The 6650-nt window shown below is 34.9% G+C and overlaps 1 pseudogene across 1 annotated transcript; it reads left to right on the forward strand.

The window, feature by feature from the left end:
- The first annotated feature begins 2924 nt into the window (after window positions 1-2924).
- On the forward strand, window positions 2925-6402 carry LOC306885801 (F-box/LRR-repeat protein 6-like; annotated as a pseudogene). The gene is made up of 8 exons: window positions 2925-3459; window positions 3970-4128; window positions 4266-4330; window positions 4416-4547; window positions 4936-5087; window positions 5456-5691; window positions 5891-6130; window positions 6277-6402. The product of its transcript is annotated as an F-box/LRR-repeat protein 6-like (transcript).
- The last annotated feature ends 248 nt before the right edge of the window (window positions 6403-6650 follow it).

Here is a 6650-nt window from a genome sequence, read left to right on the forward strand (position 1 = left end):
AAAAAAAGATATGGGGAGATGGGGCAACCTTGCCTTACACCTCGCTTTAAAGAAAATCTAGGAGAAGTGCCATTAGAAAGTCGAATAGAACTGTTTGCATTATTATAAAGCATCTTAACACATTTGTAAAAAAAACTACCAAAACCAAGTCTGTGCAGGGCCTGTAACATAAACTCATGTTCTAAACAATCAAATGCTTTGTAATAATCAAGAAAGAGGATAAAGCTATCAGTTGAAATAAGATCTGAGTAATCCACCAAGTCTAAAATCAGGCGTATGTTATTAGATACATGTCTCTGGGGTATAAAACCTGATTGGCACTCATCTATTATATTATTAAGAATAGATTTTATCCTCTTTGCCAAAACTAACGCAATAATTTTATAATCAGTATTCAGTAAAGAAATCGGACGCCAATTTCCAATTAAAAGGGGATCCCTGTTAGACTTGGGTATACTCTCTAAAAACATTTTATGTAAAAAAGGAGCCAATGTTTGATTAAAAGCTTTATAAATCTCTGCAGATATCCCATCGGTACCGGGGGATTTGTTACTTTTTAGATTATTAATAGAGACAGTAATTTCTGAAAGACTATAGGTGCATCACATAACCTACAATCTTCATCACTAATTGTTTTAATATAAGATAAAGAGTTAAAAAATTGAGTGGCCGATTGCAGCCAGAAACAGAATTGATTAGTTCACCTCTCCAGTCTTCGGGTTTGAGTCGTTCATTCTTTTGTCACGTGACCACTTGCCGGATCAGTACATATCAAATAGGCTACTATAAAGTAAAACTGTATTTATTTATTTTTTTTGTTGGATCATATTTAAGAATTATCATAAAATTATCAAAATATGTGTAATACGCATTTTCCTAGAAATAAAAATGGTCTGTTCATTTTTTTGAATGCAAACATGCCTTAAAGCATGTTCTAAAATATAGCCACAGTGTGTTATTTATTTTAAAGGTTATTTATTTTTTATATATATATATATTTATTTATTTATTTATTTATTTATAAATTTTTTATTCATTTATTTTTTATTTAAATTGTTTAAATTAATTCGGGATTAGTTATTCTCTTAGCTAGAAAGTTTTTTTGGCACAAAAGTGTTATTTATTTTAAAGCTTATTTATTTTATTTATTATTAAAAAAAAGCCTAGCTTGTTGTGCAGTATTTTGTTTTAGTTTTTTAAGGCTCTGTGGCTTTAGTATATTTTAATTTTCATGTATTTTTTATTTAAATAGTTTAAATTAATTTTGGAATAGTTATCCTCGTTGCTATAGATTTTTCTGGCACAAAAATAAACAATAAAAAACAATTCAGGAGTGTGTACAGAGTGTTAATGTCTAAAGTGTCATATGTTACAAAAGTATAGTAAGTAACACTATAGTATAGTCCAATCTAAAGGGTTAACTCAAAAGACATAAATACAACAAGGTATTGTATTTTGTGAAGATTAGACTCCAAAAAAATAAAAATAAAGCATAACCAACTCCTTATTATCTTTATTACCACATGGTGTTATGGAAAAGAACCATGTGACAGAAATTAAAAGCAATAATTTGAGACCAGAAAAGCATCACATAACTGTACGAGTAAATAATAATAATAATGACTATATGCACCCGTTTGTAAGGAAGGTTGTAAATTAACTAATTTCTCTGTCCAAAACTGTCACGTCACGTGACTAATGAACGAAAGACTCAAACCCGAAGACTCGGGAGGTGAACTAATTCCAGTACAGGACCCATAGAATGTTGTGCAATGCGCATGCGCGACTGAACGAATCACTCCTCGAGACGACTCGTTCTTCCCGAGTCACATTAAAGATTCATTCAAAATGAATGAATCGTTCAAGAACGACCCATCAATTTTGGCGCTCGCATAGCAACAACAAAGGAGGGAAAAGTACCGTCGTGCAATTATGTTTTAGCAATGGTGCTACAAACTCTAAATTAATTTGCACGATTGTCCAGATTTTCATCACAGACCCTACGGAAGTTCTAAGCGGCCATGCATTATTATAATTTTTCTGTCTTGTTTTCTCGTGATCACGACTTAATTTTCTCGTGATCTCGACATAACGAAAGTTGTTTTGTCGTTATCACGACTTAATTTTCTCTGTGTATTCGGCATGAGAAAATGCTATAGAAGCAGCATCATCGCAGCATCATGGATGATCGTATTCGCTTTTACTTTGATCAGGGACTCACTCAAACTGAAATAATAAAAAAAAAAAATATGGTATAAGTACCATCCCAAATATTGAAGGTGTTGTGTGTGTGACCGACTACATTGATCCATGATAGAATACTTGTCATGCATGCATATTCATACACTTGAGAAGGAGGCTGTCGGGTCTGCAACTTTATCGTCGAAGACAATATAGCGACCCTGATTTTCTCACGATAGCTACAATTACGTCGTGAGAAAACGGTTTTTAGGTTGAGATCAACAACTTTCGTTATGTCCAGATAACCACAAAACAAATTTCGTTATGTCGAGATCACGAGAAAATTAAGTCGTGATAACGGCAAAACAAATTTCGTTATGTCGAGATCACGAGAAAATTAAGTCGTGATAACGACAAAACAACTTTCGTTATGTCGAGATCACGAGAAAATTAAGTCGTGATAACGATAAAACAACTCGTTATGTCGTGATCACGAGAAAATTAAGTCGTGATCACGAGAAAACAAGACAGAAAAATTATAATAATGCATGGCCGCTTAGAACTTCCGTAGACCCGGACAAACTGCTGCGGAATCTGTCTGCAGCAATGCATTAAGAGAAGCTATTTTTTCAGTAAGCTAAGTCGTGCTTTTGCCAATTTTATATTTTAGTTTTGTTTACAGTCTCATTAGTGACTTTTTTTTAATTTAGCGAGGAGATTTTTTTAGGGACCAACACTAAGGCATGGAAAGCACAGTAAGGAAGGTATCCAACTCAAACACAGAGCCCGAGTCGCTTCAGGCGTCTTCTGTAGAAATGTCAACCACTCAATGCAGCACAGCTGGGACATCCCAGTCTTCACCTGCAAAAGGAAAACGACTTTTGAAAAGAAAAGCGGATTCCGTTACGAATGACAAAAGCAAGAAGAAAAAGAAAAAAAAAACTGTAAAACGAACTATAAGACCAAATTACACCATCCAGGAGGGAGAGGACATGCTTTTGATTATATCAAATATAAACAGTAGTGACAGCATATGGAAGCCCAAGCGGAAACGATGTAAGAAAAAGAAGGTAAAGGCAAGAGTAAAACCTCTGCTAACAAAATTAAAAAAGCAAAAATCCCCAAAATCACCGAGCAAGCTATTAATAAAAATGTTGATTTGAAGAGTATTAATGCTGATAGCTTTGACTGCTGGGGTCAAAGTTTGCCAATAGAAGTCCTGGTGAAAATCTTTCAGTTTGCAGTTCTCCAGGATGGAGCCGTGCCTTTTCTGTGCAGGTGAGGCATGTACTCTGTATTTGTGATATTCCGTTTCTGTCCAACCTTGCTACAGATACTATGTGACCCTGGACCACAAAACCAGTCACAAGGGTCAATTTTTTGACATTGAGATTTATACATCACCCGAAAGCTGAATAGATAAGCTTCCCATTTATGTATGGTTTGTAAGGATAGGACAGTATTTGGCTGAGATACAACCATTTTAAAATCTGGAATCTGATGGTGCAAAAAAATCGCCTTTAGAATTGTCCAAATGAAGTTCCTAGCAATGCAAATTACTAATCAAAAATTAAGTTGTGATATATTTACAGTAGGAAATTTACTTAATTTACTTTATTTAATATCCTAATGATTTTTGGCATAAAAGAGAAATCGATAATTTTGACCTGTACAGTGTATTTGTTGGCTATTGCTACAAATATACCCAGGCTACTTATGACTGGTTTTGTGGTCCAGAGACACACATTTGCTAAATGTTTATAGTTCAATTGTTTGCTGTCTCTAAAGGGTTGGCAGAGTTTGCCGTCTATGGAATGGAGCTGCATCCTCTCCGATCCTGTGGCGTAGTGTGTCAGTTAGCTACTGCTGGCTTGAACCCGGTAAGAGTCAATTACCTGGGACTGAACAGAAGATTAGGAACACTATAGACTGGCTAGCTGAAAACAGGTCAGTGGTTGAACCAAACAAAGTATTTTTTAACTGGACGAATTGGAAGACTTATGAATCTTTTCAATGTGAGTTAATGCATAGCAAAGCCCCTTCTATGCAAAACAGCTAAGTTTTGTCATGTCTGTTTCTTGCAGATTGTCTCAGTTGAGAGAGTTCTCCCTTTGCCACTGGAAAAAAACATGTTGATTATGTGATTCAGGTAATAATAATAATCCATCTGCTGAGAAATTATGTGACTGCTATCTGAATCTGTTTCTGATAATCTCTGTGCTCTGTTTTTCTAGAAAGTTTCACAATCATGCACCAATCTTCATTCTCTCAAGCTGTCTTACTGCACGGGAATGACAGAAACAGCCTTCCAAAACCTTGGCGCTCAATGTCGATCATTAGAGAATATAAATTTGCAACACTCAGAGGTTTGTATGCAAACTGTTTGCTTAGATTTGAAGGGACAGTTACCTAAAAATAAAAATTCCGTTTTATTCACCCTTATGTCATTCTAAACCTGTATGGCTTACTTTCTTCTGTGGAACAGAAAAGAAGAAATTCTGACATTATTTACTTTGATTTTTTTTTTTTTAAAGATTCAGTTCACGGTGCATGGAAAAGAGTGACCAGTATAGTCACAGTATATAGTCACATATATTAAAACCATGGGGGTCACAGTCAAAGGGGTATTGGAATGACATGAGAATTAAATGATGACTGCATTTTCTTTTTAATGTGAACTTTTCCTTTAAGAATGTTAAATATGAACAATAATAAAACTATTTTATATTGTTAATTTTTTTTTTTTTAATATAGTTTAATGTTGATGGTCTGGTGTGCTTTGAGGCATACGGCAACCAAATAAAGAAAATTTACTTCACACACAGCAACAAGAGTGACAAACTACTCTGTACTGCCAGCTTCCCATCTGTATTCAGGCTTTGCAGATTGGATGCCCTAAACTTCAGGTATTAACCTAAAATGTGCTTTGATCATCATGTACACAAACCAAATCTATTATCACTCCTTATATTTAAAAAAAAAAATAGAATATGCCTTAGTTTCATTAATTAATTGGAGATATCATTAATTAAAAACGACTTGGGACCAAGAAAAATTGCGTTCAGTGATTGCATAGCTGTCATTTTTCAGTTGAGTGTACAGTTACTATTTGAAATTCTAAAAAATATTTTACATATGAAATATTCTATAAAATATACACTCCTCTTATTAATGATGACATGATCCAGAATGAGAATTTATAAAAATTGTACTACAGATATAAAGTATTACAATCCTACTTTTTTATTTTCTTTTAAATTATTTTGCAATTTAGACTTTTAGGTTGATAAATGTCACTCCAGTTCCTAAAATGATCCGCAATACACCCAGTTCAACATCTGGTTTTCCCATGCTAGAGGAGCTGTGCATTGCCACTTCCTCTCACTCTTTCATGACCGATAGTGACCTGAACAATGTGCTCCATGGCTCCCCCCACCTGCGTGTGCTGGACCTACGTGGCGGCTCCCGAATCACAGCCACCGGCCTCTATGCTCTGCCTTGTGAGAGTAAGTCTTGATTTTGAAATAAGAAGAAAGTAAACAATGATGTGCCTCACACATTAGTGAAAATGTAATGTAAACCACACACACATATATGAACATCACATGGTTTGATGGACTTCCCCTTGTTTTATTCTTATAGTTTACAGTGTGGAAAGATCTGATCATACAATATCTTTTCTTGTAATTTGCTGTCTTGTCTTGTTTAGGATGGAGTGTCTGTATTGGGGCCTGTACTTCAACAGCAATACCATGGTAGCATCCAAGAAAGGCATGCACATGCTTGCCCACAAATGGAGCAGCACCCTCAGAGAGCTTGATTTGGCCACCCAGCCATTTCCTGAAGAAGACATAGAGATTGCCATGGGATATCTTGCACATGGTGCTGGAGTCAATTTGTTTCGCTCCCTGAACCTCAGTGGCACTAAAATCACTTAATCTGCACTCAGGTAATGATGTCGCTGTGCACATTCATATAGTACGTGCCAAAATATATTTTTTATGTGTTTATAAATACACAATAATAGAAAGTGCAGGTATTTTCTTAATTTTTAGTAGATAGTTAAGATCTTATACCGTTTTTAATGTTTCACAGGTTACTAATAAGCCAGTCACCAGCACTGCAGTACTTGAATCTTTCTTTTTGTCGGTATCTGCCCAGAGGACTCGAGTATATCATGGTTGAGAAGACATTCAGCTACTACTGGACAAATTAGACTGAACATGTACTGTATATACTGCTGGAACTCTGATGTTAAATTCAGTTATTTTTAAAGTGTACAAAATGTAATTCCTCTCTCTCTCTCTCTCTGTCTCTCTGGGATGTGTATATAAAAATAAGACTACTTTTTCAATTCATGTCAGATTTGCAACTACATTTTTTTTGCAACTACATTTTTTCACAAAAATACTTGTTTATATTTACTACCCTAATCTGCAACCATTTTTCTCATGTTCATGTGCTTGTAT

Source organism: Barbus barbus (assembly GCF_936440315.1).
Source record: "Barbus barbus genome assembly, chromosome: 19".
Lineage (NCBI taxonomy): Eukaryota > Metazoa > Chordata > Actinopteri > Cypriniformes > Cyprinidae > Barbus > Barbus barbus.